We start from the raw sequence: 27,022 nt of genomic DNA, 5'->3' as shown, positions 1-27,022 counted from the left end.
AGCGACTTGGATGATAAGGATAACAGAAGTGTAGAATGAGTAGCATCTGAAAAATCATGCCAAGAAAATTCTGAGTTATTCAGATATGTGGATAGCAGAAGAAAGAATGATTTGGGAGGATGATATTATAAAAATGGATATATATTAGTTGATAAAAAAAAATGATAGAATGGTAACCACTGAGAGGATATTATTGACATATTTAACGAACAGTTTACCAAAGTTTATCATCCTTATAACTGACTTCATATGGAGCTTTAATATGAAGGGAATTGTGGAAGAGTGACTAATGGTGAAAGTGAAAGAAGTATATGAGGAATTAAGTAAATATGATGTTCATAACAGAACTCAGTGAAATCTTGTAATGTTCCAGTGAGTTAATGGCAACCATGACATAAGGGAGAGTCTCAAAGGAGTTAAAAAAAAAATGTTCCACTTCATGAAAGGGGTGATAAGACAAACTTTAATTATATACTAATCTGTGTCTGAAGTTGTGGTAAAATGTTGGGTTGGTAAGGGCTAGAATCTAAAAGTGAGTTGATAATAGCTGCTTTCTGTGATTATTAGCATCAGTTTGTAAAAGAAAAGTTGTTTTAGACATCTACTTGCATAACAATAAATGCATTAGATAAGATGCATAATACAGTAGCATGTTCAGATTGTAAAGGTAGCTGTTGAATAGTGTCTGTAATGACCAGTGTCTGAATAGTCCTAATTCCTTTCCATATAGTTCTAATCTCTAGTAGACTGTTACATGACTAGTTAGTAATTAATGTGGAATGGAAGAAGTTCAATAACATAGCAAGTTGGATAGGAGATTAGTTGTCAGGTGTTAGCAAGTTGTGTATTAGAAGTGATATCCAGGAAGAGGAAAGTCAACCAGTGGTATGCTGCAGTGATTGGTTTTGGGACCATTACTTTTAACTTATATTTTAATGATATTAGAAGAAGTCTAAATGGAGTATGCAGTTGTTTTTGTACATGCAAAGTTGGGGAGAACTATAGGGAGGATATTAAGTGTCCTTCCATAACATTATGTGGGACCAAAATGCAAGGTTTGACTTTTTTTTTTTTTTTTTTTTTTTAAGGAAAAATAGTGTCTGGAGTGGAGGAGGAGATAAGATATGATGGTGGGCAAGAACTTGAAGGTTAGTGATCACACTGCTAAAAGTGCAAGGGGGTATCAGAGTGTATTATGATAACAATACAATCTTTCACACAGAAGTAAGGAAGAAGGCCTAGACTATGCTGCATATGGATTAGATCTGCATGTGTAGATCTGGTGGCCTAGTTTTCAAGAGAATAAGGATATATTAGAAAAGTTTAGAGATGATTCACTAAAGTGGTTTCAGGTCTCTGGAATGTTTGGTATGAATGCAAGATTTTAGGAAATAGAATTTGCAGGCTTGTGAATAAAAGGATGATAATATGATCGAGACGAGTTCATAAGGAACAGTTACTAGATGAATGTGGAAGATATGGCCGAAGTTTGATGGCAGAAAAGATTTGTATAAGAATGATGGCCAGCACTTGAATTCATTTGGCATCAGAAGCCTGGAGAAATTACTTCTTGGTATGAGACTTAATGCAGAGTCAGGGAAACTACATCATCAAGGGAGGAATGGGAAAAATGTGTGTGAAAATTCAGCTATGGTATACAAACGTGATAATGATATAAATGCCTTTGAACATGGTTATGTATGTGGCGTAGGAGTGGGAAAATATGCTTTGGGTTCGGACCTTTTAAGTATGTCTGGGGAGGGAAAAGAGAAAATTCTAGAACAAGATAAATTACATCATCATCATCATCAAATTCCTGCCATGTACCCTCAAGGGGTGTACAGGATATGACAGTACTACATGAAAAATTTACATCATTACTAACTTCCTATCTACAATTTTCCTCCAAATCAGTCTGTTCCTTGTCAAGACAACAACATTATCAGATCTTATATTTCTATCGTCTAAGGCAATTTGTACCGTATCAATCCACCTATATCTTGGTCTTTCTCTGGGTCGTTTTCCTGCCAACCTGGAAGAGAACACTTGTGTTGCTAATCTTTCCTCTCCCATTCCATTTAAGTGACCATACCACCTGAGATTAGCTCTGCTAATGCATTCCTGGATGTTGACAAATGTCAAGTTCTTTCCTAATATCCTCATTTTTAATATGATTTTGCCATTGATGCCATCTGTTCACACCTCTAATCTTTCTCAGGACTCTCATATCTGCGGTCTCTAGTCTTTGGTCAAGTGTTTTACTTCTGACCCAGTTCTCAGATCCATAAGTTAAAACTGGTTTGAACACTGTCTTGTATACAGCTAATTTAGTGTTCCGACTAATTTCTCTCTTATTCCATATGAATTTATTCAATTGACTTCCCACCATACCAGCTTTGCTGATTCTGTTGTCTATTTCTATATTTAATTTACCATCTTCAGTAAAAATCATGCCTAAGTAGCTGAAATGGTTCACTTGTTCCACAGGTTCTCCATTCACAACACAGTTGACATTTTCAATGATTCTACCTATTTTCATTGTCTTTGTCTTTTTATTGCTGACCTTCATACCATGTCTATTACAACAGCTATTCAATTTAGTCAGAGAATCTTGCAGACTTGTAGCAGATTTATTTAGAAGTATAACATCATCTGCATAAAGCAAAGAGCCGACATTAACATCTCCAATTTTGATATCAGGTTTAATACCACTTTCCTTCATAATGTGATCCATATAGATAATGAATAACAGAGGGAATAAGGTACATCCTTGTCTCACACCAGATTTAATATTAAACCATCTTCCTGTACTTCCTTCAATTCTAACTGCTGACTTACAACTCAAATAAAGACTAAGTATTGCTTGATATAATGTCCCATTGACACCATATAACTGCAGTGTATCGAATAGATTCTCTCTTGGCACCTTGTCATATGCCTTTTCCAAATCGATAAAACTTAAATACAGATCTTTGTTATATTCCCATGCTTTCTCGACTATTTTTCGTAAAGTGAAGATCTGATCCTGACAGCCTCTATTTGGCCTGAATCCAGCTTGTTCTTCACCAAGCTTTTCTTCCACAATTCTTCTCAACCGTTTCTCAAGTATGCTTGCATAGATCTTGCCAGGAACACTCAGTACGGAAATACCTCTGTAATTCTCACATGCAGTTTTATTTCCCTTTTTATATATGGGTACTATGAGAGCTCTACTCCAATCATCAGGAATTCGTCCCTCTGTCCAGGCTTTCTGAACTATGCAGTGCAGCCACTGTAAGACTTTTATACCACCATACTTCAGCATTTCTGGTCGAATATCATCTACTCCTGCTGCCTTTCCACATTTCAAGCCTTTGATGGCTTTTTCTACTTCAAGTATGGATATGTATTCCTGACTGCATGCCTGGTCAGTGTTTTTTTTATCACTGTGCTGTCATCACTGCTTGTTTCATTTAGCAGTTTTTCAAAGTAATTACTCCATACTTCTAGGATATCTTTTTCTCCTGTTTTCATGTCACCTTTATCATCTCTAACACCTTTTACAGCACTCTTTCCTCCATTCCTAAGCTTCTTCAACAACCTACAGAATATTTTGCACCTTCTTGATATTTATTTTCTATATTCTTGCCAAAGTCCTCCCATGACTTTTGTTTAGCTAGTTTTACACACTGTTTAGCTTTCTTACATTTGTCTCTGTATTCTGTAAGAGTAAAAGCTGACTTATTTGCCAGGAACTTTTGATATGCTTTCTTCTTTTCCTTCACATGCCTCTTTAACTTCCTGTGTTCACCAGGGAGTTCTGATTTTTTTATCCTTGCACACAACCTCACCATATGCCTCTCTGGCAGAATCAATCAATGTTTTCTTCAGAGTTTGCCACTGAATCTCCAAGGTTTGATTCCTGTTCTCAAACTCTTTCATTTTCTTTTCAATAATCTTTCTGTATTTTAGTCTACAGTTCACATCTGAGAGCTGCTCAACTTTTATTCGCTTTAAAACTTTCTTGCATGTTATTCTTTTCAATATGAAATTCAATTTTATTCTGCTAAAGACTAAATAGTGATCACTTCCAATTTCAAATCCTCTGTACACTCTGGTGTCCTGCACCAGAGAGAAAACATCACTATCAACAATAACATAGTCAATGAGACTTTTCTTATTCCTAGCCTCTTCTCTCCATGTGAATTTGTGCACATTTTTATGTCGGAACATGGTGTTAGTAATAACCAGTCCATGTCCTGAGCAGAAATCCAACAGATATTTGTCATTATTATTAGCTTTGCTCTTTTCTCCAAATTTTCCCAAAATATTTTTGTATGTCTCACAATCATTTCCTACTCTGCTATTTAGATCCCCAACAAGGACCAACTTTTCCTTTTTCATTTTCTAAAGCGTCAAAAAATTCCTCCACTTCTACCTTAGTAGAACCTTCTGTGGGACCATAGGCACAAATAAGTCTCATTGTCCAGTTCCCCATTCTCATATTTGCCCACATTACTCTACTTGAGACTGACTGCCATTCAAGAAGATTAGCCTCGTATTTTGTGTTGAATACTATGGCTACTCCTTCTTTTCCTTGATTGTCATTGCCTGAATATAACATTTTGTATTTATTGCTCAGAAAGATCTCGCCAGTTTTGGTCTTTTTTGTTTCAGTCACCCCTATTATGTCGATCTGGTACTTATCTAATTCCTCAGCTAGCTCCATTTCTTTGCCATTCAGGCTTCTTATGTTGATAGTACCGATCTTTAACTCTGGTGATGTTGAGTTGGGGTTTGTTTTCAGATTTGTTCCAGTAGCTGACTTTTCGCTGTTCACCCTGGTTCCCTGGTGAAAACAACGGGGGCCTTGTTTAACCGGGCGACGCCCCAGCCGGCATGAAATTTTGTCATGTTGTACCATCATTTTTTATTTTGGTTTAACCAATAAGAATACAATTTGGTCGGCTAAATCCCAAATTGCCAGCCCATCCTCGTTCGTTCAGTATCAAAGTAGATACCCAACAGGGTGCACCACGAGAAGGTGAGGATTGGATATTAGGTCAGAAGCCCTGGTCGGTTCTCCACATTCCTTTAACGGCTATGTGGAGGTCTCCTCTCAGTTATACAGCTTTGACCCTTAAGCACCCCACAAAATACAAAACATTGCATATATTGCATATTGACAAAATACATTGCATATCTAATTATAAGAATAGGCTAGGTCGTAATTTATTATGTCTATACACAAATGCCAGGAGCATTAAAAACAAAGGGGTTGAGTTTGTTGCTTTATTGAATACGATGTGGCCTAAGATTGTTGGCATTAGTGAAACCTGGCTATCAGAATCAGATATGGTGAGCAGGATCGAGTGTAACAGATATACTATTTTTAGGAATGATAGAAGAGATAGGAGGAGGAGGAGTGCTACTAATGATATCAGATGACTTAAGTCCAGTTAGGGTAGAAATACAAGAAAACAATGATGGTAACAATGTTCCATGCAGCGATGAGTTTGAGCGTATTTGGTGTGAAGTGGAGGTTAAGAGAATGAAATATGTGGTTGGGTGTTGCTACAGACCTGGCAGCTCAGTTGTAGGGGACAAAGAAATGCATTGCCAATTTAGCCTTATGGGTACCAAGCGAATGATCATTATGGGTGAATTTAATTTTCCAAACATTGATTGGGTAGAAGAGAAATCTCATGATCAGAAAGAACAGGAATTTATTGAATTGTTGCGGGATAACTTTCTCAAGCAGCATGTGAAAGAAGGAACTAGAGGTTAAAGAGTGTTGGATTTGCTCATAGCATCAGAAGGGATCTCTGTCAAGAATATAGCTATTTTACTACCAACTGGTGACAGTGATCATGCTGTTCTTTCTTGGGAAGTATCTACTTGTATTGAAGCTCCGATTTTAACAGGCTACATGCTGACCTACAAAGCTGGAAATTATGATCAACTTAGAAAAATACCATCTTTGGTCCCATGGTATCAGTTACTGAATGGAAAAAATGTCAGCGATCATGGTAATCTTTGAAAAAGTGCTTGAATGAGGTGTTATCTGAATGTATCCCTAGTGTTCGAAGAATAAATAGGCTGGGGGTGTGAAATGGATGTGCAGCCTTATTAAGCTAGAAATTCACAAGAAGATGATGTGGAAAGAGTATCGTGAGAATAAGAGTGAGAGGAGTTATGAAATATATAAAGCTCAGGCCAGAAATGTAACGAGTATTGTGAGAAAAGCTAAAACGGAGTATGAAAAGAAATTGGCCATGCAAACTAAAGGCAATCCAAAAGAATTTTATCGTTATGCTGCAAGAAAAAGAAAGAATGAATGTGGAAGAATAATTTTATTGAATGCAGATGTTACACGAGTGTTGGAAGCTAAGGAGATTGTTCAGTTAATGAGTGCTCACTTTGCTAAGATATATCATCCAGAAGTATGTAGTATGGTGCACAGCGCTACTGCTACGTTGGATGAAAAGTTAGAGGTTCATGAAAATGAGGTTGAAGAGCTTTTACATAACCTGGATAAGAATTTGTCAACAGGGACAGATGGAATATCTGGCCGTTTGTTAAAGAAATATTCAGCTGAATTGGCTAGGACTTTCGCACATTTGTATAACTTGAGTCTCAGCTAAGGAATGATACCACAGGAATGGAAGGAATGTAATATAGTAGTTCCATTGCACAAGGGTGATACAAAAACTGATGTGTCTAACTACCGACTTATTAGTATTTCTGGTGTGGTAGTGAAGATTTTAGAGAAGTTAGTAAGAACTCGCATACAGAAATGGGTAGACAATCATTCTATACTCTGCAGGGAACAGCATGGGTTTACTAAAGAAAGGTCATGTTTTAGCAATTTGCTCATATTTTATAACAATGTTACGGCTGAGTTGGATAAAGGAAATGGATACACTATGATAATGTTGGATTTTTCTAAGGTGTTTGATAGGATTCCACACGATAGGTTGTTGCGTAAACTGGAGAATATGGGATTGGAACATAATCTATTGACTTGGATCAGGAGATGGTTAACAGACAGATATCAAAAAGTGGTATACAGTGGGTGTGAATCTGCCAGATTTAAGGTAACCAGTGGTGTACTTCAGGGTTCAGTCCTTGGGCCATTATTGTTCAATCTATACATTAATGACTTCAAGCAGGGTCTATCATAAGATTTGCAATTGTTTGCTGATGATACGAAGATAGGCAGGGCAATCAGGGATGCTACTGATATTCAGCAATTACAAAATGATTTGAATAGACTGGAAATCTGGGCAAATGAAAATGGCTATCAGTTTAATGTAAGTAAGTGTAAAGTTATGCACTTTGGCATGATTAGAGATCCAGCGGCATATTATATTAGCAGGGTTATGCTACAAGAAACTGAAGAGGCAAGGGATCTTGGTGTATTGGTGGGTAAGAATTTAAAGTTCAAAGGTCACATAACAAAAGTTGCAAATACAACTCAGAGGATAATTTCTATGCTAAAGCGAACCTTGGACATGTAATGATAAGGAAGTAATGTTGCCTCTTTATAAGGCTTTGATAAGACCACACTTAGATTACTGTGTGCAGATTTGGTCTCCTGGGTTCCAAGGGGATAAAGAAGATGTGGAAAGAGTGCAAAGAAGAGTTACAAAGATTATATCCGGATTATGGGATTTAGATTATGAGGACAGACTGTGGGTATGTGGATTACAGGCTCTGATTAACAGAAGAAAGAAGGGGTGATATGATAGAGGTCTATAAACTTTTGAATGGGTGTTATAGCATTTCAAATGATGAAATTTTTCGTTATATGGAAGGCTGGGAGAGAACATGGGGGCATCCATGGAAGTTAAGGTTGTTCTCAGTCAAGAAAGGGATAAGAGCTAGGTTTTTCTCTCAGAGCGAGTGGAATAATTTGCCCTTTGGGGCAGTGAGTGAACCTAGTGTAAATGAATTTAAGGGAAGGTATGATAGCTGGGTTGGGTAATTTACAGCCTCCCTCGGTGAGTCCTTGACTCCCTGGAGGTATCAGATAATAATAATATTTTTTACAGACTGGAGGAAGATAGGAATAAAAAGTCACCAGTGAAAGCTGCCATATAATGAAGATGTGAGTCAGGAAATGAGGAACTGGTTAGTTGGTTTGGGGTTTATTGATGTAAAGAACAGCAAACTTCATACTGTACCATTACAAAGGTTATAGCAGGATAGAAAGTAATAAAAAATAAATTGCTAAGTAAGTAAATAACATGTTAGTTACAAGATAAACCAGTTAAAAAAAAAAAGAGCAATGTCATTCCTAAATATAACTTGCATTCATGATCATATGAATTTGTATAAATTTTTTGTAAAGAGTTATCTTCACGCAGTTTGAGTCTGATATCTTCCATAGTAGGTTCAATTCCCGTCAGTGAAGTGAGAAACCTTTATCTGGTCTCTTTCAACTAAAGGTAAGTTAGCTGATCTCACACAGAGGTAGGGTTTTTTTTTTTCACCCAGAAACTTGGGTTTTTCGTCCCCCAGAAAGGCAAACCGGCCCCATGAACACACATCTACAGACCTAGGACACACTGGGAGGTGTGGGGCTAACCATCTTATCCTTGATACAGTAGCAATTGCAAAATCCAAGAATACTTGGAAAGGTCATGGGTGCTTAAGTGCCTGTCAGGACCACTGATGATGAATATCTTCCAGAGTGTAAATTGTTCTAACTAGATTAGTAAAAATTGCATTCCTCTCTTGAGTGAAGTGCTGGCACTTCACCAGAACATGGCAAGTGGGAAGATGTGTTATACTGTTCACACATAGGTGAGTTATCACACCTCAATAGATAAGAATGTGTAAGATGACTGTATCCTATGTGAAGCTTAAGGAAAACAACTTCCTCTCTTCTGTTTCTACATAGACTAGACTGCTAATGCTTAATTTAAGGCTTAATCTCATGCAATTTATTTTTTAGTGCTTCTTACCAAGATGACCGTCATTGATCAAATAACTTTACTTAATTAACAAATTCAGATTACAGTGATTGAATGTAGTCTGAAAAGAGGACTGACAAACAACACACAGCTGCTCTCATTTCCCTTGATTCCAATATGGCCGAGAACCCAACACAATCGAACATCAAATTATGGCCCTGATTTGATACAATAATTGTACGAACATCACGAAACACAAGGAAGGAGATGGCCTGTAGTCTGTATAAATCATATATTTTTGGTAACAGTTTTCTTTTACGTGTACAAGCACAAGATGAATGGCATGCAGCTCAACAGTACAGTTAGTGCATTCAAGTGGAACTGATGGAGACACTATCAAACTGTTTGCACAGACAGGATACAAATGAGAGTACTCTGCTTGGTGTGCATTAGTCAAGTGCAGGTAGACTAATGGTGTTAGCTAGCACACAGCAAGAGGCTGCATAATGGGAGAAGTCCATTGTGTTCAGTGCTGGTGATGTCTACATTCATGCCAACAATTCATACAATATCTCATCAAATTCCTGATGTGAATCCTCAGGGGGGGGATGTACAGGATATTACAATAGTACTACATGAAAAAAGTTATTACTAACTTCCAATCAACAATTTTCATCCAAATTAATCTGTATCTGTCAAGATTTCAATATTATCAGATTGTATATTTTGGCCTTCTAGGATATTTCTGACTTAATTCACTTAGACATTGGTCTACCTCTGGATCTTTTTCTTGACATCTTTACATCAAACACCTGTTTTTTTTTTTTTTGCCAACCTTTCCTCTCTCATTTTTGAACTACTTGGTTCAAAGTTCTGAATCTCTGCACTCCATCCAATCACCAAGCCGAACCACCTCAGCCTGACTACTACTAAGTAGTAGTCATGCTGGGTAGCGTAAGTACTACTACTGCACTAACGTAAGTACTGCTACTGCCTTTATTCAGCAAAGCAGCAGCCAGAGTGCACTGGCCTACCATTCTCTTCAGATACCAGGCAATTCAGTTTGTTCAAACTGCCAACTCTCGAAAACTTGTGAGTGAACTAAAAGGTCTCTCTCTCAAGTAGCTCCAAAAGTGGATCTCTTATGAATCTGTGCTCTGCTTGATCACTGGGCAGAACTTCAGCCATGCACAACCTTATGCAAGCAATGCCACCATGCCAAGCCCAAACTCAGCAAAACAGCAGACAAAATAAGCAGATACTGTTCTTTTTGGAGATCACTATATAAGTAAAGGGTCTTCCCCAAAATGTAGATCCCTCAGATCACTAACCTCAATGATGAGTGATCCAAAGGATCGTTTTAACTCATAACTCTCGATCACTCAAAGATACTCAGCTGTGGTTCTACTCAGTGACATGCTCACCCTACAGCCAAGCAGAACCGCTCATCTCCCATGATGATTCTCGATAAAGGCTAGGTCAGTAGAAGCCAAACCATAGGCAAGCATCTAATGAAATGCAGTGATTGAGACCACTTTGGCAGAGACATTCATGGACACTTAAGATAGCCAAAACTCTCATTAATATTAAAGTAATTATAGGAAATGATGCATTTTCATTTCCAATTATTCAAAAGCAATAATTGGAAATGAGATTATCATTAGGAGATGAATAGTTTTAAATTCCACTGACAGGTGAAAACACTTAATACAAATCAGCAGCATTTGATAAAGGTTTATTGGCCTGATAACTGTTTCAGTTTGAAACAGCTATCATGTCAATGGCAAAAAGTCTCATAATGTGTACTTTTACCATTATAAGTTATTTTTAGTTTAAGAAAAACTCTGAATGGAAATTAGGTATTCCTTCTATTTTTTTTTTTTTTAATGAAAAATTTCTGTTTGTTCTGCAAAAAATCCAAGTTATGAAATTCATTCTCAAATTTTTTTTTCCAGCAACATTCACTACGTTAAGCTTTTTGTTGCTAAGCAATGGTAGAGAGAAAAAGTGTTTTTGAAGCATTATGGTAGAATGCAGGTTTAAAGGAAGTATTTGCTATTTTAAATGGGATTGTGGCATACAAGGATGGAGAAGATAGTATAGAAAGAACCACACAGCTTCATTTCGGTAATGTAAATTATAGAGAATTAGTGGATATTAAAGATCCATCATTATTTCTAAGTCAAATACATGTAAAAACTTTGGAAGTTTTGAAATTGTGAACAGTTTCTGAGAATACCATCCTCACCATCAGAACTGCCTTAGCTATCCGTTTATGTCTGCATAATTTATGTCACCAAAATGAAGTCATATTGCTCTTTCTTTAATAATTGTTTTGTATACCTAGTTTACTGTCTTGGATAATTTCTCTCTTCCATATAAATTTATTCAACTGGCTCCCTGGTCCCCATATCAATTTTGCTTATTCTGTTATCCACTTATGTATTTAATTCACCACCTCACAAAAAATGTGCCTAAACAGCCAAAATATTTTATTTATTCTATAGGCTCTCTTATTCAGAATGCAGTTGATGTTTTGATATTCATACCAAATTTATTATACCAGTTATTCAATTTAGTGAGTATATTCTGCAAATCTGTACTAGATTTATTTAGGAGTATAACATCATCAACAGCATTCCCCAACTTTTAGGCTGATATCAGGTTTAATACCACTTTCCTTCACTAATATGATCCATATAACTATGAATAAAAGTGGAGATAATGTGCACCCTTGTATCACACCTAATTTATCAAATTCCTCTAACTGTGGTGGTTTATCCCTTCAGTCATTTCTAACCTGAGGAGACTTTGTAGGCTTGCCCACAAAGTGTTCATGGTGAGATTTTTTACACGGTAGTTCACCATTGCTTCCCCCCCATTTTATCTGGGCTTGGGACTGGCATATGGCTGGGACATATTCATAACTATAATCCATGTGTGTTCACAGGGACCAGTTTGCCTGTTCTGGGGGATAAAAAACCTGAGTTTCTAGGTGAAGAAGCCCCCTACCTTGGTATGAGACCAGCTAAATCGCCTTTTGTCAAAAGAGACCAGATAAAGGATCCTCATCACTGACAGGAATCGAACCCAGGTCTTTCCGACCAAAGGGCTTCATCTATACCAGTGTTTCTCTAACTTCAGATATCTGCGTACCTCTTCTTAAATTTTCATTATTACCAAGTATCCCCTAATTAATTAAAAATAACTTAATTTAAAATATTAATTAAAATTAAATATCTATTTTATTTGAATTTATAATGTTCATGTAAACAAAAAATATGATTTATTTTTAAATTTTGGTTCTCTAGAGATGTCAGACAACACACTCGTTAATTTCATTTGATCCAGATGCAATATCAATGTTTTCTTGTTGCTTACAGCTACTTCTATTTGCTATATTGCTCTCTTTTGGGGGTTTTATAAATCCAATCTTTAATCAATGATCCATACATAAGAATTTGAAAGCTAAAAAAAAATACTGTATTTACTCGAATATAACTAACTTTTTTCCCAAAATTAAAGCTAAAAAATCGTGTTGCGAGATACGTGCGGGAATTTTCGGAAACTAAAGTTTTTTTAAAAACACCATTTACAGAAAAAAAACTGTAAATGGTGCGACTTACCGAGAAGCTCCTACTCGCTATCATTACTTCTGGCATCAAGAACAGTTTCTTTGTGTGTGCATCGTCAAAGTCATCTACCCAAATAGCATCATCTTCTTTCCCATTATTTCAAGCAAAAATTACCAGTAATTTACAAGACTTGAGATACGTAGAGCAGCGAAGAACTGTATATGATTGGTGCGGTATTAACAAAAGATCGCGTGAACCAAAGACAAATTAGCCTTTCAACAGTTGAGTTGAAATGCTAATTCCCTTCAACCGAATTCCATAATATCTGAAACACATTCACTATATATTTCTTAGTTTTAACACGTTAACGACGGGGATGATGTCAAGCAAAGCCATACGTTCCACCGGCAACATATGGTTTTGCTTGTCTATACAACAGTTTCTGTTGGAGAGGGGGGGGGGTGATTCATTAGTTAGTGCCATTTTATCCCGGTTGTCTCTAATTGCACTGTTTGTTGAAAAAATATAATGACGCCTTTAATTATGCATAGCTGAAAATTGCCACATGCCTCCTAATGACCTTTTGTGTACCTCTGGGGGTATGCGTACCACACTTTGGGAAACACTGGTTTATACTGAGTGAGCTATGGAGGCTCAATCATCTTCCTATATCCCTTCAATTCTAACTACTGGCTTACAGTTCAAATATAGATCACATGTCATTTGATATAATATCCCATTTACACCATATAACTGTAGCATTTTTAACAGCTTTTCTCTTGGCACATTGTAATATGTATTTTCAAGTCTACAAAACTTAAATACAGATCCTTGTTATATTCCCATGATTTCCCAAGTATTCGTCTTAAAGTGAAAATCTGATTCTGAGAACCTATATCTGGCATGAGCACAGCATGTTCTTCTAAGCTTATCTCTCAAAATTTTTAATTTTTTTTTCTTAAGTACACTTGCATAAATCTTACAGAAACACTTAATAGAGGAATTCTTCTAATTATTATGTTCAGTTTTATTTCCCTTTTTATAAATGGGTTTTTATAAAACTATGAGAGCTACTCCAATCCTCCAAAATTTTAACCTCTGACCAGGCCTTCTGAATACTGCAGTGTGTAGTCACTGTAATTAAGATCAAAATCTTTATATTTGAGTTGTTGCTTTTGCAATAACTTCATTAGGGTATAGTTAAGCAACCACAGTTTCAATCAGTGACAGAGCAAGTTCATTTGTTTAACATAATGGCTTTGAATGGGAGATGTACAAAATGTATCAACAGCTAGTTACATACCATTATGATGGAATGTATCCCCCCCCCCCCCAATATAAATGTACTTTCCCTTTCAGAATCACAAACTTATGGCCCATATGAAATGAGAGAAGATATGAGAGATTTGTTGAAAGAATCAAAAAAGAGGAGTAAGGAAGGAAAATTGTGAGTCAGCTGCCTAGGCATGATAGGAGAGAATTGAGAAGATTGTGCAGGAGAAATGGTATGCAGTTTATAGACATATTGAGTGAACTTGATGGATGAAAGAAATTATATCTGATGGACTACATTTAAATAGCTTTGGAGTTAGATGTTTGGAAAAGTGTTGTTTAGTGAGAGTTTGGAAGTGCAAAACTAGAGATATTGGGGGAGGGGATGCAATCAAACATGTTTCTTGGAGGTGCCTTCCACACACCACTACTGAGTCTCCTAATGTATTAGACCAAGCTTAACAGTAATGCCTTAGGAAACTTTCAGGTCAGCAAGTAAGCAACATCTACTAGCCAGTCTGCAGAGTAATTGTTTAAAGCTGCAACCTTGAAATGAAAAAAAATTGTTTTTCCTTCCTCAGAAGAAATCATCCAAGGTATTTATATATTGCTTTGTAGTTTTATAAAAATAATCTTAAAACAAATTACAAACATATGCAAATATTTATGAGAGATAAAATAGAATAGTAGCTGAGCTCATCAAATATGGTGGTAGTGAATTAATTACAGAAATACATAAACAGATAAATTTAATATGGGTAAACTAGGAGATACTCATGATACGATCAGCGATTCTTTCACTAATATATAAGAAACAAAAATTAATGAGAAAAATTAGAGAGGGATATTGCCACTGTGCACAAGTTAAAAAATTATCTAATATCAGAGATCTCCAGGGAGTCAAGAATTTATTAAGAGAAGCTGCACATCCCAACCAGTTGTCATTACCTTCTTTTAAACTAATTCACATTTTATGCAATCAACCCTTCAAAAGACAAACTGCTCCACTCATTCACTCCTCTATGAGAGAAATCTTTAGCTCTCACCCTTTTTTTGTATATTTCCACAGATAATCCTTATCTTCTCCCTACCTTACATATAATGAAAAATTTCAGCCAGTATCCTACAATACTTCCCAAGTTTATAGGTCTTTATCATATCACTCCTCTTTTTCCTGTTTACTAGTGTCAACAATCTACATACTCTATAACTGTTTTAATAATTTACATTCTATAATCCTGATATCTTTGTAATTATTCTTTGCACCCTTGCCTCAATAGTCAAGGTGTGGTCATATTAAGACCTTGTAAAGAGGTAAAATGCTTCCATTATTATGTATCTACATTCATTTCACATCATAATTATTCTCTGAATAATATTTGCAATTTCTGTTATGTCAACTTGAAATTCAACTTCCAAAATACAATAATTCCAAGCCTCATCACTTCCTTGTAGCATAATCCCACCAGAAATCTCATCATGCCAAAGAGCATAACTTTGTACTTATTAAGACTGAATTGACAGCCATTATCATTTATTTGCCCACAGTTCCAGCCTATTCAAATCAATCTAAAAGTATTGGATATCAGCAATATCTCAAATTTGCCCTACCTATCTTTGCATCTCTTTCTTTTAAGGTTACACAGTGGTCAGCATTCATAGTTAAGAATTTATGGAGAGAACACACATGTTAAAATAATTACTTAATATTAGGAAAGTAACCCCTTTGTATCGAAGTCATCATCAGGAAAATACATATGTACAAGATACAATTTACATGCCACTGCACTTTACAAAGGTAAAGTGAATCTAACTGCTCATTAATCTTTCATCTAGTCTGACCTCTTGTGAGGAAAAAAAAACTAAATTAAAAAAAAAAAAAAACAGATAAATATAAAAAATAAATAGAAAATAAACACAAAATATTTTTTAAAAACAAATAAATTAAAAACACAAGTGCATTAAACATATCTAAAGTCCTCTCGTATTAAGATTTTTAATTCTGGGCTTGTTCCAGTTGCTATAAGGGTCCTCCACATTCTTGGAATGATTAATCAGTCACTTTTGTTTGGGTTTGGATAGTGTTTTAGCATTTCACAGGCTTCTTTGAATTTTCTCTCAAATCACGTTTTTGGTGCAGTGTAAGGATTTGGTGCCATTCCAGTCAATTCTATGGTATGTTTGGAGTGTGTGGTCTGATAGGCCTGTTTTACCATAATGGAAGTATTTAATGTGTTGTCTGTGTTTGTCTTTTCTGATTGGGATCGTGCATCCTGTTTCCCCTATGTAGGGTAGGTTAGGTGTACATTGGATTCTGTAAACCCCTAGGTGGGCCAGGTAAAAGGAGGATCTTTGGAAGAACTGAGTAAATTTCTTAATTTTGTCAGGGGTTTGAAGGTAGTCTTGATGTTGTATTTATGAAGTGTTCTGTCTATTTTTTTTTAAGTTAATGATTTCGAATTCTTGGATTAGGGCGCTTGTTCATTCAAGCAATGCTCGAATTGAATGAACTCAAATGAATAAACCCTAAACCAAGAATTTGAAATCATTAACTAACATTCCATAGAATTGACTGGAAAGGCACCAAATCCCTACACTGCACCAAAACCTGGTTTGAGAGAAAATTCAAAATAGCCTGTGAAATGCTAAAATACTATCCAAACCTGAACAAAAATGATGGATTAATCATTCCAAGAATGTGGAGGACCCATCTGCAACCCTTATAGCAACCAGAACAAGTCCAGAAGAAAAAAATCTCAATACGAGAGGACTTTAGAAATGTTTAATGTAGTTCTGTTTTTAATTTATTTGTTTTTAAAAAATATTTTATGTGTTTATTTTCTATTTATTTTATTTTAATTTATTTTTTTTTATTTATCTGTTGAATTTAATTTTTTTATGTATAGTTTTTTAAATTTAATATTATTTAGTTTTTTTCCCCCCACAAGAGGTCAGGCTAGGTAAAAGATTAATAAGCAGATTCATTTTACCTTTGTAAAGTGCAGTGGCATGCAACTTGTATCTTATACACATGTATTTTCCTGATGATGACCTCAATACAGAGGAAATGTCGAATATTACTTTCCTAATATTAATTAAAGTAATTATTTTAACACACGTGTTGTGTCTCCATAAATTCTTAACTATCTTTGCATCATCAGCAAACAGTCAAATATTTCCTGATAGTTTCTTCCTATTGTAATTAACACACAAACTGAACAATGGAGCCAAGGACTAATCCTTGGGATCCACAGGTCTTAAACTTTACAGATTTGCACCTCTATTATACCACTTCTTTGATACCTGTCCACCAGTCACTGCTTATCCAAGTCAAAAGTTTACATTGTAATCCAATATCCTCTAATTTATTCAGCCTTTCATGTGCTATCCTATCAAATGCATTAGCTAAGTCTAATGGTATCACAATATGTCTATTCCATTCATCCAATTTGGCTGTAAATTAATATAAAATAAGAGCACATTTCTCAGATATGAACCTCCCTTTAGTAAACCTGTGCTGTTCCTGGCAAAGTATAAATACTTTGTTTTTAATAAATAAATACTTACAAACCACTCTAAAATCTTCACCACTCCAGAGATACTGACAAGTTGACAGATGGCAGTTTTTGCACTACTCCTGCAATGGGATCAATCATTGTTACACAAACATGTAAGGGACCTAACCAGATGGGATGTTGTTCCTCTTGCTAAATTCTCATTTAGGCTATGCAACAGATCTAGAACCTCCTCATTGTACTCAGCTATCTCTTCATCCAATATAGCAGTAGCAATGCACAACGTTATGAGGGGGGGGGGGGATACCCAAAAATAACCAGGATCTGAACTTGGTGCACACACATTTTACAGTTACGAATGATGTCATTAGGCATTCCGAGTGTGTAGTTTTCCACACAAGTCTGGCAAGTGGCACCATCCTGTGTGAACTGGTTCAATGTTCTGGCTGTTATTTTGTTAGTGCTTATAAACAAGTATGGAAATTTTGTGATGGCTGACCACAAGGAACAGAAAATCTACATGAAATTTTGTTTTCATTTAGGTGAAACTGCAGCTGAAACTACTGTTATGCTTTGGCAAGCTTCAAAGGATGACATTTCAGGTACAATGCAGATTTTTGAGTAGTTCTCCCATTTCAAAAATGGGGACATGTCAGTTGAAGACCAACCATCATCTGGCCATGTAATCATGATCCATAATTACACACCAGAATCCAAACAGCAGTCAAAACAGTGGACAGAAGCCAATTCTTCAGCGCCAAAGAAGACAAAGTCGGTTCCATCAGCAGGAAAGGTCATGGCATCGGTGTTTTGGGATGCTAAAGGCATTTTGTTTATTAATTATCTTGAAAAGGGTAAAACAATAACCGGAGAATATTATTCCGATTTTAACCAGACTAGATGAAAAAATTCGTGAGAAAAGACCAGGTTTGTAGAAGAAAATCATCTTTCATCAGGATAATGCACCTGCCCACAAAGGTGTTTTGGCAATGGGAAAATTAAGGGATCTGAACTATGAATTGTTGGAACATCCACCCTATTCCCTAGATTTAGATCCCTCTGACTTCTCTTCCCAAAACTAAAACACTTCCTCGCTGGTCAGCGTTTTTCTTCAAATCAAGAGGTGATTGCAGCTGTAGAGGGGTATATTGCAGATCTTGCTGAGAACCACTACATGGACAGGATAATGGCACTGGAGCTTCGCTGGAATAAATGTATTAGTCTTAAGGGAGATATGTTGAAATATAAAAATAATTTTGAAATTATAAATCCGTTTTTTCGTTGTTAGGCTGAGAACCTTTCAGACCACCCTCATAATCAAGCCCATCCATATTTCATAGATTTTAGAAAAGCATGTGATAGCATCCAGAGGTTTTTAAGGGTGTTAATGACTGCGAATTTTTGCAAAGGGTGGGTGGTGATATGAGTTACCATGTATATATTTGGCCGTATGTATAGGCTTGCAGTAGGAAGTGAAAGATATTGTCTGAGGAAAGCTGTGTGATCAGCGTATCCAGAAAAAGGAAGCGAGTTTTCATTTTCAATTTCACTGGTAAATTGTATGGTGCTCATGTTTGTTCAGGTGGCTGAGGAAGGTGTATAAAGTTTGGCAGCCATGTGGACAGATAGCAAAAACATTGTGAGAATATCTAATCCGAACTGTAGGTTTTAGAATAAAGGAATCAAGAGCATGTTACTCAAAAAGCTTTCATATAAAATTTAGCAATTGGGGTGGGGATAGAGGTCAGCCCATGGCAGTACCTTCTTTTTGTAGGTAAAATTTATTTTGCCACACGAAGTAACCAGAACGTAATACGTGGAAAAAGATAGTTGTAATATCGGGTGGAAATTTGTTCTATAGGAGAAAAATTGCGTCTCTGATTGGGACATTTGTGAAAATTTTCAGAAATGCCCCAATCAGTGAAATTATTTATTAATTTTTTCTCTTTTTCGTGTAAAAATGTTGCTCTCCAGCTTCATTTAATTTTGTAACCTAAGAGATAATAATTTAGGACTCTAGCTTCGATGTAGTAAGCTTTTTTTTCCCACCAGAGGTCAGGCTGTAACAGTTGGTCAGTAACTTGAGCATGCTATGTAGATTGTAGTGCAGCTTGTTTCTTTGTATATACTCCAGGTGATGACCTTAATGTGAAGGTCGAAACATCGAGTGTTTATTTTGGTTTATATTAAACTAAAGTTTTACTCTAACACAGTAGTTGTTTCCATAATTTTCATGTATTCTGATCACCATGTAAGCATGAAGGAAAGGAATCTTGGAAATATTTGAACATTTTATTATCATGATTACAGAAATACTTCTTGCATTGCTCTACTAATTTTATTAGTCATCATCATCAAATTCCTGCCATGTACCCTCAAGGGGTATACAGGAAATTTTATTAGTAGATGCATCCAATAGATTGTATAATATCATTCACTACATCATTTATTATCTTCCAAAATTCTTTCACAAATAGGTTAAAATAGAAATATACAAGACAATCAAAGAGGTTTTATATTAAACAGAAACCAGAGTATAACAAACAAAGATGCAAAAGCTCTGCAAATCTTTTGATAATAAAATTCTTTTTAGAAAAATCACTGGACTTGTAAAAGATAACAGGTGAATGAAGCAAATAACTATACAAACTCTACAGATTCCCATTACTAACTGATGAAATCAGAGCATGCAGATTGAAGTGGCTTGGACATGGAAAGAATGGATAAGGTGAGAATGGTTCAATAAGCATTCAAGATGAGACCTGGAGGAAGACCATTAGAATTTTTAAAGGATAGTCCAAAATGATAAATGAAATGGGACTTGTCCAGAAGTCCCATTTCAGCTGACTGAAATGAATGGAAGAAGTTAGTACTTGCAGAGCCTTAGAGGTTCAGTACACTAGAAAATAATTGCACTATGGTCACTATATGAAATCACAGAAATGTAAAGATTCATCCACATTTTTTTGTTTTATCAAATTGCAAAAGGCATCTTTACAAAAGAAAAATTAATTTGTGAGGTTCATTTGGATAACAAGGTACACAAACGTTGCAAAAGTAACAAACTGGAGTACCAGAACTCATTATGGGAGAACACACCACATTCTCTACACCATATATATCTACTATAGATGTATTTTTGTCTGTGAATTTCATGTGTGCTCTCTGGTTGGTTTCCTGTTTTATGGGAAGAAAAGTTTAATGGAGGAAAAACTCAACTATTTATTTATGTGATTGTCTAACTCACTTTCAATTAAAAAAGCCCATATAAAGCTTCTCAGCCTCATGAGAAGAACTGAAGCCAGGTGTAATTAAATCAAGAATGTGCATTCCATTATTCTTCCTTCCTGTGCTACAGAAGCAAAGATATACTGTATTTCAGTGTGTAAATAATGAAGTCATACATTAAGAATGTAGACAAAATCAAATTTAGCAAATACCGTAGAAACTGAATTTTTTTAAAACAAGAGAATGCCCACTCAAATTCTTTTTTTCTATATTGATAAGCTCTGGTTTTACTGAAATTTTAACCTTTTCTGGAAACTTTTTAGGCAAATGAATTCAACCTCAAACACTTTTTCTTTGCACAATCATAAAACACCAATATTTGAAGGACAGGTAATTATTATGGGGTATTCCAACCATGGTAACAATGATTGGAAGGAGAAGAGAACACACACCACAACATCACCAAAGTTAAAGATTGGTACTTCAACATAAGAAGCCTGAATAGCAAAGAAATGGAGTTAGCAGATGAATTAGATAAGTACCAGATCGACATAATAGGGGTGACTGAAACAAAAAAGACAAAAACTGGCGAGATCTTTCTGAGCAATAAATACAAAATGCTATATTCAGGCAATGACAATCAAGGAAAAGAAGGAGTAGCCATAGTATCATCAAATTCCTGCCATGTACCCTCAAGGGGTGTACAGGATATGATAGTACTACATGAAAAAAATTACATCATTACTAACTTCCTATCTACAATTTTCCTCCAAATCAGTTTGTTACTTGTAAACACTCCAACATTATCAGATCTTATATTTCTATCGTCTAAGGCACTTTGTACCTTATCAATCCACCTATATCTTGGTCTTCCTCTGGGTCATTTTCCTGCCAACTTGGCAGTGAACACTTGTTTTGCTAATCTTTCCTCGCCCATTCTGTTTAGGTGACCATACCACCTGAGATTAGCTCTGCTAACGCATTCCTGGATGCCGACAACGTCAAGTTCTTTCCTAATATCCTTGTTTTTAATATGATATTACCATTGATGCCATCTGTTCACGGCTATAATCTTTCTCAGGACTCTCATATCTGCGGCTCTAGTCTTTGGTCAAGTGTTTTACTTCTGACCCAGCTCTCAGACCCATAATTAAAACTGGTTTGAACACTGTCTTGCATACAGCTAATTTAGTGTTCTGACTAATTTCTCCCTTATTCCACATGAATTTATTCAATTGACTTCCCACCATACAGGCTTTGCTGATTCTGTTGTCTATTTCTATATTTAATTTACCATCTTCAGTAAAAATCATGCCTAAGTAGCTGAAATGTTTTACTTGTTCCACAGGTTCTCCATTCAAAACACAGTTGGCATTTTCAATGATTCTACCTATTTTCATTGTCTTTGTCTTTTTATTGCTGACCTTCATACCATATCTATTACAACAGTTATTCAATTTAGTCAGAGAATCTTACAGACTTGTAGCAGATTTATTTAGAAGTATAACATCATCTGAATAAAGCAAAGAGCTGACATTAACATCTCCAATTTTGATATCAGGTTTAATACCACTTTCTTTCATAATGTGATTCATATAGATAATGAATAACAGAGGAGTTAATGTACATCCTTGTTACACCAGATTTAACATTAAACCATCTTCCTGTACTTTCATCAATTCTAACTGCTGATTTACAACTCAAATAAAAACTAAGTATTGTTTGATATAATGCCCCCATTGACACCATATAACTATAGCATATTGAATAGCTTCTCTCTTGGCACCTTGTCATATGCCTTTTCCAAATCGACAAAACTTAAATACAGATCTTTGTTATATTCCCATGCTTTCTCGACCATTTGTCGTAAAATGAAGATCTGATCCTGACAGCCTTTATTTGACTTGAATCCAGCTTGTTCTTCACTAAGTATTTTTTCCACAATTCTTCTCAACCATTTCTCAAGTATACTTGCATAGATCTTGCCAGTAACACTCAGTAGGGAAATACTTCTGTAATTCTCACATTCAGTTTTATTTCCCTTTTTATATATAGGTACTACGAGAGCTGTACTTCAATCATCCAGAATTCGTCCCTCTGTCCAGGCTTTCTGAACTATGCAGTGCAGCCACTGTAAGATTCTTATACCACCATACTTCAGCATTTCTGGTCGAATATCATCTACTCCTGATGAATTTCCACATTTCAAGACTTTGATGGCTTTTTCTACTTCAATTATGGATATGGATTCCTGACCGCATGCCTGGTCAGTGTTTTTATACCACTGTGCTGTCATTACTGCTTGTTTCATTTAGCAGTTTTTCAAAGTAATTACGCCATACTTCAAGGATATCGTTTTCTCCCGTTTCATGTCACCTTTATCATCTATAACTCCTTTTACAGCACTCTTTCCTCCACTCCTAAGCTTCTTCAACAACCTCCAAACTATTTTAGCACCTTCTTGATATTTATTTTCTATATTCTTGCCAAAGTCATCCCATGACTTTTGTTTAGCTACTTTTACACAGTGTTTAGCATTCTTGGAATTTTCTCTGTATTCTCTAAGAGAACCAGTTGACTTATTTGACAGGAACTTTTGATATGCTTTCTGCTTTTCCTTCACTGCCTCTTTAACTTACTGTGTCCACCAGGCAGTTCTGATTTTTTTTTATCCTTGCAGACAACAAACACCACATGCCTCTTTGACAGAATCAATGTTTTCTTCAGAGTTTGCCACTGAATCTCCAAGATTTGATTCCTGTTCTCAAACTCTTTCATTTTTTCTTCAATAAACTTTGTGTATTTTTTCACATCTGACAGCTGCTCAACTTTTATTCGCTTTAAAATTTTCTTACATGTAATTCTTTTCGATATGAAATTCAATTTTATCCTGCTCAAGACTAAATAGTGATCACTTCCAATTTCAAATCCTCTGTACACTCTGGTGTCCTGCACCAGGGAGAAAACATCACCATCAACAATAACATAGTCAATGAGACTTTTCTTATTCCTTGCCTCTTCTCTCCATGTGAATTTGTGCACATTTTTATGTTGGGACATGGTGTTAGTAATAACGAGTCCATGTCCTGAGCAGAAATCCAACAGGTATTTGCCATTATTATTAGCTTTCCTCTTTTCTCCAAATTTTCCCAAAACATTTTTGAATGTCTGGCAATCACTTCCTACTCTGCTATTTAGATCCCCAACAAGGACCAACTTTTCCTTTTTCATTGTGTCAGTAGCTTTCTCTAGAGTCTCAAAAAATTCCTCCACTTCTACCATAGTAGAACCTTCTGTGGGACCATAGGCACAAATAAGTCTCATTGTCCAGTTCCCCATTCTCATTTTTGCCCACATTACTCTATTTGAGACTGACTGCCATTCAAGATGATTAGCCTAGTATTTTGTGTCTAATACTATGGCTACTCCTTATTTTCCTTATTTGTCATTGCCTGAATATAGCATTTTGTATATATTGCTCAGAAAGATCTCACCAGTTTTTGTCTTTTTTGTTTCAGTCACCCCTATTATGTCAATCTGGTACTTATCTAATTCCTCAGCTAGCTCCATTTCTTTGCCATTCAGGCTTCTTATGTTGATAGTACCGATCTTTAACTCTGGTGATGTTGAGTTGGGTTTGTTTTCAGATTTGTTCCAGTAGCTGACTTTTCGCTGTTTGCTCTGATTCCCTGGCGAAAACAACGGGGGCCAGTATACAACACAAAATACGACGATCATCTTCTTGAATGGCAGGCAGTGGCAAGTAGAGTGATTTGGGCAAATATCAGAATGGGGAACTGAACAATGATACTTATTTGTGCCTATGGTCCCACAGAAAGTTCTACTAAGGTAGAAGTGGAGGAATTTTTTGAGGCTCTAGAGAAAGCTACTGACACAATGAAAAAGGAAAAGTTGGCCCTTGTTGGGGATCTAAATAGCAGAGTAGGAAGAGATTGTCATACATACGAAAATGTTTTGGGAAAATTTGGAGAAAAGAACAAAGCTAATAATAATGGCAAATACCTGTTGGATTTCTGCTCACGACATGGACTGGTTATTACTAACACCATGTTCCAACATAAAAATGTGCACAAATTCACATGGAGAGAAGAGGCAAGGAATATGAAAAGTCTCATTGACTATGTTATTGTTGATAGTGATATTTTCTCCCTGGTGCAGGACACCTGAGTCTACAGAGGATCTGAAATCGGAAGTGAGCTATTTAGTCTTGAGCAGGATAAAATTGAATTTCATATTGAAAAGAATGACATGTAAGAAAGTTTTAAAGCGAATAAAAGTTGAGCAGTTCTCAGATGTGAACTGTAGACTAAAATACACAAAGATTATTGAAGAAAAAATGAAAGAGTTTGAGAACAGGAATCAAACCTTGGAGATTCAGTGGCAAACTCTGAAGAAAACATTGATTGGCTCTGCCAGAGAGGCATGTGGTGAAGTTGTCTGCAAGGATAGAAAAATTAGAACTCCATGGTTGACACAAGAAGTTAAAGAGGCAGTGAAGGAAAAGAAGAAAGCATATCAAAAGTTCTTGGTAAATAAGTCAGCTTGTGCTCTTAGAGAATACAGAGACAAATGTAAGAAAGCTAAACAGTGTGTAAAACTAGCTAAACAAAAGTCATGGGAGGACTTTGGTAAGAACATAGAAAATAAATATCAAGAAGGTGGCAAAATATTCTGGAGGTTGTTGAAGCTTAGGAATGGAGGAGAGAATGCTGTAAAAGGAGTTAGAGATGAGAAAGGTGACATGAAAACGGGAGAAAAAAAGATATCCTTTAAGTATGGAGTAATTACTTATCCATACTTGAAGTAGAAAATGCCATTAAAGGCTTGAAATGTGGAAAGGCAGCAGGAGTAGATGATATTCGACCAGAAATGCTGAAGTATGGTGGTATAAAAGTCCTACAGTGGCTGCACTGCATAGTTCAGAATGCCTAAACAGAGGGACAAATTCCAGACAATTGGAGTAGAGCTCTCATAATACCCATATATAAAAAGGGAAATAACACTGAATGTGAGAATTACAGAGGTATATTCCTACTGAGTGTTCCTGGTAAGATATATGCAAGTATACTTGAGAAACGGTTGAGAAGAATTGTGGAAGAAAAACCTGGTGAAGAACAAGCTGGATTCATTCCAAAGAGAAGTTGTCATCGGATCAGATCTTCACTTTACGACAAATAGTTGAGAAATCATGGGAATATAACAAAGATCTGTATTTAAGTTTTTTCCATCTGGAATAGGCATATGACAAGGTGCCAAGAGAGAAGTTATTCAATACGCTACAGTTATATGGTGTCAATGGGTATTATATCAAGCAATACTTAGTCTTTATTTGAGTTGTAAGTGAGCAGTTAAAATTAAATTAAGTATGGGGAGATGATTTAATGTTAAATGTGGTGTGAGACAAGGATGTACATTGTCCCCTCTGTTATTCATTATCTATATGGATCACATTATAAAGAAAAGTGGTATTAAACTTGATGTCAAAATTGGAGATGTTAATGTCAGCTCTTTGCTTTATGCGGACGATGTTATACTTCTAAATAAATCCGCTACAAGTCTGCAAGATTCTATGAATAAATTGAATAATTGTTGTAACAGATATGGTATGAAGGTCAGCAATAAAAAGACAAAGACAATGAAAATAGGCAGAATCATTGAAAATGTCAACTGTGTTGTGAATGGAGAACCTGTGGAACAAGTAAGACATTTCAGCTACTTAGGCACAATTTTTACTGAAGATGGTAAACTAAATATAGAAATAGACAACAGAATCAGCAAAGCTGGTATGGTGGGAAGTCAATTGAATAAATTCATATGGAATAAGAGAGAAATTAGTCGCAACACTAAAGTAGCTGTATACAACACAGTGTTCAAACCAGTTTTAACTTATGGATCTGAGAGCTGGGTTAGAAGTAAAACACTTGACCAAAGACTACAGACCGCAAATATGAGAGTCGTGAGAAAGATTAGAGGCGTGAACAGATGGCATCATTGGCAATATCATATTAAAAACGAGGATATTAGGAAAGAACTTGACATTGTCAGCATCCAGGAATGCATTAGCTGAGCTAATCTCAGGTGGTATGGTCACTTAAACTGAATGGGCGAGGAAAGATTAGCAAAACAAGTGTTCTCTTCCACGTTGGGAAAAACGATCCAGCGGAAGACAAAGTTATAGGTGGATTGATACGGTATAAAGTGCCTTAGACAATAGAAATATAAGATCTGGTAATGTTGGAGTCTTGACAAGTAACGGACTGATTTGGAGGAAAATTATAGATAGGAAGTTAGTAATGATGTAAATTTTTCATGGAGTACTATCATATCCTGTACATCCCTTGAGGGTACATGGCAGGAATTTGATGATGATGAGAACACATGGGAGGAAGGAAGTGGATTTTATGAAGTTATTAAAGGATAATTACCTAAGACAACATGTAATGGAATATACTAGGGGTTCGAGAGTGCTCGATACAGTAATTGCATCTGAGAATTTGTCTATAATGATGTGACC

At 35.9% G+C, this 27,022-nt stretch overlaps 1 protein-coding gene across 1 annotated transcript in view; it reads right to left on the bottom strand.

The window, feature by feature from the left end:
* LOC150101893 (citron Rho-interacting kinase-like) overlaps positions 1-27,022 on the bottom strand; it is a 594,274-nt gene that overhangs the window by 131,885 nt on the left and 435,367 nt on the right. The gene's annotated exons all lie outside the window — the stretch shown is intronic.

The sequence above is a fragment of the Typopeltis vanoorti genome, chromosome 11 (genome assembly GCF_054136105.1).
Source record: "Typopeltis vanoorti isolate ZY-2024b chromosome 11, IOZ_Tvanoo_1.0, whole genome shotgun sequence".
NCBI classification, from domain to species: domain Eukaryota; kingdom Metazoa; phylum Arthropoda; class Arachnida; order Uropygi; family Thelyphonidae; genus Typopeltis; species Typopeltis vanoorti.
The sequence above is the reverse complement of the archived record's forward strand: the minus strand, read 5'-3'. Positions and strand labels throughout refer to the sequence as shown.